The sequence below is a fragment of the Stegodyphus dumicola genome, chromosome 9 (genome assembly GCF_044657685.1).
Source record: "Stegodyphus dumicola isolate Sdum_Otavi_A_Nest chromosome 9, ASM4465768v1".
Lineage (NCBI taxonomy): Eukaryota > Metazoa > Arthropoda > Arachnida > Araneae > Eresidae > Stegodyphus > Stegodyphus dumicola.
Genome location: NC_140776.1, coordinates 100,007,375 through 100,018,387, shown reverse-complemented (window position 1 = coordinate 100,018,387; position 11,013 = coordinate 100,007,375).

Sequence of the window (11,013 nt, the reverse complement as noted above, 5' to 3'; positions counted from 1 at the left end):
CTCGAATAATCAGACTGGATCGAATGTAACGCAATAAACAGAGAGCGTTCTTCCACACAACGTTTATTGACGAACACCAAAGACGAACTGTTACATACACATAATTATGACATCCCAATTTCTTTTTACAAACACTACCGCCATCTATTGGCAATCTAAGGATACATAATCATAAACTTAACACTCCCCCCATACATCCGTAAACGGATGCATCAATTTTACTGCAAGATTATAAAATCTTTCAATTGGTCTTCTAACAACACCCTTATCCAACTGAATCTCACGAGATCTAATTTTACCATCTCTTCCGTAGAATAATTCCTTAATCTTACCTATCTTCCAGTTACAGCGTTTCACATTATCTTCTCATACAACATCATTAATTTTAAACACGGGAGAATTCTTTGGAGTTTTTGAAAACATGACTGATCTTAATTCTAACAAATATTCTTTATAAAACCTTTTCCAAAAATGCTCTAATAATAATTGCCTATGCTTCGATCTTTTAATCAACTGAGATCTTGTAGATTCTAGTTTAGATTCAGGTGAAGGTAAAACAGTTAATCTAGATCCAGTTATAAAATGAGATGGCGAAAGAGGATCAGGTTCAATTGGCTCATTGCATACATAAGTTATAGCTCTAGAATTAATAACAGCTTCAACTTCAACTAAAACAGTATACAGTTCTTCATGATATAAAGAAGCTTTACCTAAGATACGTTTTAAACAAGTTTTTACAGATCTTACTAAACGTTCCCAGAATCCGCTCCACCAAGGTGCACCTTTTACAATAAATTTCGATTCAAACCCATTTTTTTCCCAAGGAAATATAGAACCTTTTCATCTTTACACAATTTATACAAATATTTTAATTCACGATCAGCAGTTTTAAAGCTCTTGGCATTATCAGAATAAATAACTCTACAAATACCCCTACGTGGAAAAAATCTACGTAAGGCTTGAATGAAACACTCTGTACTTAAATTTGATAACAATTCTAAATGGACTCCTCGAGTCACTGCACAGGTAAACAAAGAGATATACACTTTTGTTCCATCTTTCAAATAAAAACGGCCACAGAAATCTATGCCACTTACCTCAAATGGTTGAGCTTCTTCCACTCGGTCAGCAGGAAAAGGAGCCCATATCTCGTGCTCAGCTTTAGCATTATATTTTTTACAAAATCTACAATCATGTAACACAGATTTTACAAAACGTCTAGTATTTAAAATCCAAAATTTCTCTCTTACTTGCACTAAAGTTTCATTTACACCACTATGAAGTACACTGCAAAAAAAAAGGGGGGGCAGTGCTATATCTCTCGTTCTACTGGGCCGATTGACAAAATTCAAACTGCGTTTTTCATGTCTCGAAAGCGCGACTTAGGATATATATTAGATTTATATATAGCACTATTCTAATATAGGTATTTTGACACAAAATGACTTTTTCTGAAATAACATACCAATTTTTTTACATATTTCGATTCTACGACTCAAATTATGCCAGAATGCCAAGTTTCGTAAAAATCTTACGAGTAGTTTTTAAAATATTAGCTCTCAAAATTTTAGCTCCTCGATGTAATTGAATTTGGCAAATATTTATTAATCTTACTCTTTTTTTATTAAACTTTTTTGATTTTTCCTTTCACATTTCAAAATTCAGGTTCATTCCAAATAAAATTTACCCATTTTTGGTATTTTATCTTTTAAATTTCTATTTTTAAATAATTTTTATAAATTTTTCGAAAAACATTTTGAATTATAACCTATAAAATTTTTACCATCATCTTAAAGTAGGTGTATTTCTAAGCATACCTGCAAAAAATTAGACTTTTTTATTCAAAATTTTCTAAGACATACACGAATTTAAATATTTTCGCGTTTTTTTTTTTTTTTTTTTTTTTTTTTTTTTTTTTTTTTTTTTTGAGCGATAATAACGCCAAATGTGGTTTATGGATTTTTGTTACAGTGAATTTCCACAGCTATTTTTAACCTTAAATTTCAAATAAAATTTTACGGAGTATTAATTATATGAAATTTTTTCCCTCAATGATGCGTAATAAATATTTATTAATACTATATAAAAAGCTATTTTTTTTAATTATAGATGATATTATTCAAATATTTTTAAATTTCTCTCTTAGTTCCTTTTTAAAAAAAATATTTGTAAGAGTAAATTTTTATCTTCGGCGTTTTATCATCTGCTACTTTACTTTAACTTCGTTTAAATCGAATTTTCTAAAACTAAGAACTTTCGTTTGATGTTTATTTGAATTTTATGAAAATATTTTATGAGATTAACTGCATAATTTATTTCTAAACAACCTGTTGCTTATGAGTGGCTGAAAGAGCGGCTGATACTATCATCCATATTTTTAAAGCATATTTTTATCTTCGGCGTTTTATCGTCTGCTACTTTACTTTAACTTCGTTTAAATCGAATTTTCGAAAACTGAGAACTTTCGTTTGATGTTTATTTGAAATTTATGAAAATTTTTTATGAGATTAACTGCATAATTTATTTCTAAACAAGCTGTTGCTTATGAGTGGTTGAAAGAGCGGCTGATACTATCATCCATACTTTTAAAGCACAGTATATTTTTATAGAAACATAAGATTTAGAATAATCATTTTTATAAAAGTCAAATTATAAACATACAACCCTCTAGAGACCGAATTAATGGAAGTTCAATGGTTATGTAGAAATGACCTGCAGCTACTTAATGGTTGGATAGGTCAGCAGCAGGACTTAAAAGAGAAGGGCTAGCTCATAGAGCTTTTTTCCCTGAAACAGGCAGCGGGGAGTGATGACGTAGCCATAATGACACTGAACGCGGAGGTGCAATTGACAACATAGAAATTAGTGTTTTAAATTTGAAGAATCAACGTTTAAAATGAGCTGAGTGTGAAAGACAGTTATCATTTAGAAGAGATAATGTTACTGTAGTATGCGTTTTACACTGAATATTAAAAAATTCTAATTTAACAAATTTTAAAATAACAAATAAAATACGCTACTCTTAACATAAAGTTCCTTTTTTTTTAATTTGCAGGGATTGTTTTTTTTTAAATGCTTGTTTATTTCTAATCATTTCTTTATCTGAGATTTAATTAAAAGAACTCTACTACTGCTTCTAAGATAACTATAATAACAGCTATTTAAAATTAATCAAAAAGCAACCTTAAATTGGCATAGTTTTCAAAATTTCTGCTAATCTGAGTTTCAGCCTAATTGTAAATTTTACATTGGTATATTTCCCGATTCAATATAATAACATATATATTTTTTAATAATTTTGTAACTTAGGCTTACATCAATATTACATTTAAATAAATGCATGTAAGATTGTTATTTTAATTTAGACAAAACAACTTTACTCACAGTACCTAAAAAAAAAATTATTTAATTTTTCAAAAGTGGGGGTTAAGGAGGCAGGTCTTCTTATGTCAATTACTTTAATTTTACATTATTATATTTTATCTAGAATGCTAAGCTAGCACAACATCGAATCAATAATAACACAGGACACAATAAAAATAACAATAACTTAACAAAATTAGTTCTCATTTGAAATATGCTTTACGCTATTAACTTCTAAAATGTCATCTACAAATACTTCAAATCAAAACATATTATATATGCTTTCTTGTACAGTCACAATGCAACTACAACTTGTTGAAATATTATTTATTGGCTGCCACATTCGAAGCAATCCACTTTTTGTCTTTAGGGTTGCTTTTCTTTGGGAAAAATCATATGCATTTCTATTTAAGAAACTTATTCTAATAAAAGTTCGCACTCTGCAAAATAAACGAATTGCTTCTCTGTGAACTTCAGGATAATGTTTCTCCAGTTTATTAATCAAAGAGCCAATTACATGCTTCCCTTTACAGTAACCTGTACCATGAACTGCACAAAATATATTTTCGAACTCGTAAACTGTATTCATCTATGAATGGGAAGGTGTAGTCAAACCTCCAATCTATTAATAAGTCCAATATTTTAATTAAGAATGAATAATTTAATCCATTCTGAATTAAAATATTGATTCATCAGCACTATTTTTAGATATTGTTCCCAATGATGGGTCTTTGTTTCGCACACGGTAGGCAATATAACCTGCAACATATGTTAATGCTTCTTTTTCGGCGGTCGAAAATTGTCTGGCGGAATTCAATTCTAATTCCCAAGATATAGGAGAAGGTTCCATAGGAAAAAGTGGAAGCCATAAGAAAAAGCGGTTTCTCAGTAATTTGAAGCAGTGCGCTAAATCTGCAAAAACACATATTTTTTTTTCGTTTGCAATAGTGTATTTGGAAACTGAGAACTATTAATCGAAATCTGTAACTCTTTCCACAAAGTACTAGATCATCCTAAATCAGACACTATTGCTTTCCCTTCTACTCGAGATGATTGTGTTTGCGTGTGTGATTATGGCAAAGCCTCGAGGGCTATCTGCCTAAGGGAAGGGATGCCCTCGTGGAGGACTTTCTAAGGGAAACTGGCTCGTATACACATTACACATGGGGAAAACCACGAAAACGCCCATGCAGCCAGCCCGTTCGCGGGATTCGAACCTCGGACCGAACTACCAGTGTTCAGCGACTTTTCCGCCCGGCCGCTGGTGGGCCCAGATGATTGAATATGTCTTTTTCATTCGAGTGTTAAAATCAAAAAATATTGGTTGTTTGCACTGCGAAATGAGACCTCTGATTAAACCAAATTGCACTTTTTGAAAAGGACCGAGAATTTGGTCCAGTTTAGAGTCATAGCTAAGTTTAGAATCTATATGCATTTCGTCGAAACCGAGAACGCATATTTTTTCTACAGAGTTTAAATATTCGCATCGTTCCTTCATTACAGGAAGAACATCACTCTGAATTCTTGAACTACATGAAAATTTAGCGCACCATCTCCTTAATATGTTAGTGCTAGGTAAAGGAATTCCTATTTTTTCTTACCAAAAACGTTCCTTATAGATGACAGAGCTCTTAATGACAATGCAACGTGAAATATCTTCACTAGTCCACCTGATTTTTTCCTTCTTTTCTAGCAATGCGTTAATCTGCGTCTTTGTAAAAATATGCTTTAGACCGTTTTTCCTAATTCTCCGATCCGTGCTATTTTTTCCTAAATTTCGCTGTTTGGGATTTTAATTTCTAAATTTCCGATACAAATTTCTTTCTAGATGTCGTCCACCTTCTTTGTCGCTGAGCAAACATTCTAAAATTTTTCTTTTCTCTATTTTTCAATATTTTATTACAATTTTCTAAGGATATTATTTTGTTCTTCAAATTATCAATACATTCTTGTTTATCTTTACACTTAGGGCATTCAGGGATATTGTCACTTAGGACATTGTCACTTGTGAATTTTATTTCAAAATCATTGACATTTGATTTATTATTGTCAGCTTCAATTTCGTTCTCAGCTTCAAAATAAATTTTCTTTGGTATTAATTCATGTAGTTTTTCAAAACCACTCTGCATTACTTGTCTTTTCAAATGTCTCCGATTTCTTGGTGTTGTTTCGTTTATTGCATACGATAAATTTACTTTCGGCACAGTATTGCATTTCAACAGTTTCTTTTGCGGCAATCCAAGCAAGCGATTTCTTATGTCATCTTCATAATAACTGCACAGAAAATGTTCGCCATAAATTCTTGCGTTTTTCACATTAATAGAATCCTGTCTTCGACATTCATGTATCCATTCTTTCGTCAAAAGCAAATTGTCCTTTGGGAAAGCATGAAATACAATATCTCTTCCTTTCGTATTTCTATAAGCGTTACGGCACGTTGCTACAGCACAAGAAGCCATGTTACATAAAGGATACTTTAAATATAGAATTTAAAAGGAAAGCTGACTAAAACTATATCTATATATATACAAATTATTAAATATTTGCCTTATTAGAAAACAAATATGTATGATTAAAATTAATTTGGGATATGCGACCTCCAGAAAATAGTTTCGCAAGTGAATGAAAGTACAGTTTTAAACGCGCGAAATCAGAGCAGGTGCAACACAGACACGTCAGATTACTTCCAATTCATCCCCTCCATGAGGCTCGCGTCGGCGAGGAGTCGAACAAAGAAATGACCTAGCCCTTCTATTTATCCCTGGGTCAGCAGGTTCTGTGGACAAGTAAGAATAATTATATAAATGACACCCAACATTCTGGATTCAATTAACAACGAGGGTACGATGTTTATTAAATGAATTTAAGAAGTTTTTAAACATAAAAAATCAACTCATTTTTTATCCTAAAATGTTTTTTCATTATATCCTTAAAATTCTAATTTTTAATATAATTGTCAAGAACTGAATTCTAATCATCAGTAATATAATAAGCAATTATTACGGTTATTAATAAATCCTTCTTATAAAGTAATTGCAAATATTTCAAAAAACTTTCTGTCTGAATGCAAATATTTCTAATTTTATATTAATCAAGATTGCACACGATATTATTTATTTACACTTCAATTCTTACCGTCAGCTCTAGTAGAAGTTACAAATCAATTATGATATTTAATTAAGGAATTAGCATCTAAGTTTCGAAACAGCGAACCGTAACAGCAATTCAATTATTGGCGCCGTATCTTTATGTATGTTACTCCCGATTGGCAAGCTACATGATTTTTAATGAGTATTCGAGTTTTGCTAGTAATTTCACTTGGAAATCGCGCTCAAACTAGGTTAGTTGATTATTTGAACATAGAAAGAACATGGGAGCTATTTGGTTAAGATGCTTTCATAGAGAACCTTTGTAAAGAGAACCTAGAAAACTACGACAACCAACTATGCAGCCTTTGTTAGACTTCGCAACAAACAATTAGTATTTAAAAATCTTCAAATGCTAGGCAACCGGTGAGGCACCAATTAAATCTCCAATTTAATATTTTATTTGTAAATATTTAAAATACTGTTGTATTCTTAGACACAAAAAGCAGAACTTAAGTTTTGTTAACTCGTTAGTAAACTATTAAGCCGTAGTGCAAATGAATATTCTATTACTTTTGCAATAATTGTAACTTAATATTCTTGGAATATGAGCTAAAGAAGGAATGTTCTCGGAAGATTAAAGAAGTGCTTAAATCCAGTGATATTAGGTTTGTCTTACAATCTCAAAATTAAAACGATTCTGCAATTGCCCGAGTAGTTGACTTGTAAATGGCTGTGAATTAAGCAGATGACTTTTAATCTTACGTTATTCGGTCAGAAAACGTATTCAAAATGTTTTGTATTGCATGACAATGCATCTTTTCATTATTCAATAACCAATTGGAGAACCGCTTATGTTCCGAAAATAAGTAGTATGTGTACTCAATCGTCCTGCATGTTCTTCAAATTTGTCTTCTTGCGATTTTGTTTCTTTCCCAAAAACTAAAGTTGCCTCTCAAAGGAAAGTATTTTGACATTGAAGAGACAAAAGGAGTATGACATCTACTTTTGAGGCATGTGAAAAACAGATCTCTACAAGCCATTCCATTACATGTTGTGCATTCAGACAAAAAGTTGCGTCGGCGTAAATTCTATAATCTATTTTTATTACACTCTGATTACTTTATGAACATACAGTGAATATATACTAAACCTTTTACTTCAGCTTCAGTAATTCGGAATTTTTGACGGAATTGTTGTCGGAACTAGGATTAGAAGATAAGTGAAATTGAATATTTCGATAATCCAATAAATTCAAGGTTCAATGTTTCAATATTTTATTTTTTGAGGGAGGAAAACATTTTTCCGTTTTGGTCCATTATGCTAAGTATATTTGCTTCGATTCTTTATTTTTTCCATAAAAGCGAAAATCTTACGCATGGTATACATATAACGCATAGCTTCAAATTAAAATTTAATAATATACAGGATGGTTAAAGTTCCACTTTGAAACTGTCATAAAACGAAAACTACTGGATCAAATGTTATCAAACTTGGTAGTGTTAAGGAGGTCATGGGAATTTATTTTCCGCGAAATAAAGAAAGTTCGAAACCTCACCACCAGGGGGGAAGAAATGGCGCTGTATGCAATATTATTAAACGAAATATGGGTCGGAATCTAACTTTTGTTACACGGGTTTAATATGTTGTATACCCCTAAGAAACGGAAGTGTAAGGAATAAATTCGTCTGTGAAAACCACGAATTAGAGGTTAGAAAATGCGAGATCCCAAATCACTCGCACAAGTGCGTACAATCTGGAAATCGTTTTCTTACAGATCGCTAATTTGTAATTTTTGAAGCCTGAATTCGGCCCTAAAACATGAAGATACTGGTTCAAAACGCTTTTAATCGATTTGGGTCAAAGAAATCCCTTATGTTATCTACCTAGTTCCATTGCATTCTCCTACTGCATTCGATTGCATAGCACTCATTCCACACCGTTTGGTGTGAAATGACAGCAAGTTTCATAACTAAACAAGGTAGATTTTTCTCTGAAGTAGATAGATTTTTCTCTGAATAGCAGTCGACAGCTGGACCACTGTGATTGCAGCTTGCTTAGAGTCAATGTTAAAATATTTCGTGATACACGAACTGCAGTAACATGCCATTTTAGATACTACGATTTTTATGCAGGGCTGGGCCCTACCTCACATGTGTCGCATAGTTACTTAGGCAACATTTCACGAATGAACGTCTTATAGGCCGACACTTCCCCTCTTCTCACCAGACCTCAACCTCTGTGACTTTTAGCTATGGGGTTATCTCAAAAGCACTGCTTATGGTGATAATTTAAGCAATTTGGCAGAAATGAAAAATGTGATACACCGACATGTCCGAAACATTACTCCTGATATGCTAAGAGCTGCTGTTGAGAATGCAGTAACAGAATTTAACTTGCTTTCGGAAAATGCTGGACGCTACATTGAACATGCTTTGTAACACGTTTCGGAAACGATTAAACACATTTTAAACCGATGTTTTCATGTCTTATTTCATTTAACAATATTGCATACAGCGCCATTTTCCCCCTGGTGGGGAGTTTTTGAACTCTTTTTTTTTTCCCAGCGGAAAATAAATTCCCTTAACCTCCTTTACACAATTCCCAAGTTTGATAACATTTGGTCCGGTAGTTTTCCTTTTACGACCATTTCAAAGTGGAACTTTAATTATAACCACCATGTAAATTAAACTTTAAAAGTTTGACAGTTTGGTTCAAGTCCCAGCTTTAAAAATATATATATTGTTAAGTTAGAATACAGCGCCACCTATTGGATAGGGAGAGAAACTCCCACTTGGCCATCTGAATTCGGCTAAGCAACATGCCAGAGCATGTATTGGATCTGAATAGTTAATTACTGTCAATAAATTAGTTAGTTCCTTTGCTATACAGTCCACTCATTAGTTTAGAATCATAGTACATGGTCAGCAAAGCCGGAGAAAAGAACAAAATGCTGGCATTAGATAGAAATAAAACTTCGTTAAAAGCGAAACTAACTAGATTAGAAAATGTAGTGATGGAATATGATGATTGTAATGTTCATGATATGATTAAATGCATAATCATTTTTAGAAAAATCGAAACACTATCGGTAAAAAGGCTTACCTTTTAGTCGATCTTCTTTCTCGTTCCAAAGGCGTATCTGGGAATGTTTTTATTAATTACATTCATCAAAAGGCACTACTCAAGGAAAAAGAGAGGCTTCTAAGATAATAAGATATTTAATTTACAATTACATCACTAAACTAAAATATATATATAACACAGAAGAGAAGGATTACATGTTTTCACTCAAACGTCCATCACGAGTTCTTAAAGTTCAGTTAAAAGTTCTGTTTTTAGTCTTTTGCTGCGCGCATGCACAAATCACGTGGTTGTCGGTGAGAGTTTCAACAATGATAGTTCGAATAAGAACGAAATTCAAATAAAGTATAGATCCCTTCAAAGCATTCAAATGGATATTAGAAACTTAAGGAATAGATATTTCGAAAGCGTTGATGAAAAAGATGTCACAGCGATTGATGAAGAAATCGCCGAAATGGAAGAAAGAACAGAAGTTCTAGAGGTAAGAATTATGGAAATTCTATCATCTATTGCTCATTCTGAAAGAAGTTCAGAAACTCTACTATTTAAAGGCTGCATTAACTGATGAAGCAAAAAATCTTGAAACTGTTGATGATACTTTTAGTTCTCTATTTAAAGCTCTTCAAGATAGGTATGAAAATAAAAGAATATTACTTGAGACGCATATAAAGTCAATAATGGATTTACGTACTTTAACATTCGAATCGTCTAAAGGAATAAAATATGTAATAGATAATGTTACTAAAAACGTTAGGGCTTTGAATGTTTTAAAATATGAGTAAAATAATTTATCGGATATTCTGTTATTAAATATCGTACTTCAGAAACTAGATTTTGAAACGCGCAAACAATTTGAACTTAGTATTAATGCTTCGGTACCATGTTAGCACTCACAATAATCCAGCTGATTTGATATCACGTGGAGCTGAACCTAAAGACCTTCTTCATAATGATTTATGGTGGTATGGACCATGGACCAACTTTCTTGACTAAGGAGAGGTTTTTGACTAATCCTTGTGAAGTAATGTCATCTGATATGGATGATGTGGAATACGTCAAAGAACTAAAACTTAAGGATGACTTAAAATGTGACTTATAAATGTGGACGCTAATTCCCTTGTTTTAGATCATATTCTTAACATTAGTAATAACTATATTCGTATTATTCGTGTGTTAAGTTTTGTTTGTAGATTTATAGCCAATTGTAAGGGGAAAATTTTAATAGGTTCTCTAACCGTTAAAGAATTGGATGACGCTGAGAAAATCATGATCAGGTATGTACAGTTACAATATTTTAGCAAGGATATTCTATCTTTAAAAAATAAGAATTGTGTTTCTTTCAAAAGTAAGTTAAAATTTTTATTTCTATTTTTAGATAATAATTCTTTCTGAGAGTAGGAGGCCGACTTGCCAATAGTAATCTTAATTACAACCAAAAGTTTCCTTATGTAATGCCAAAAGATCATGTATTTACTAGATT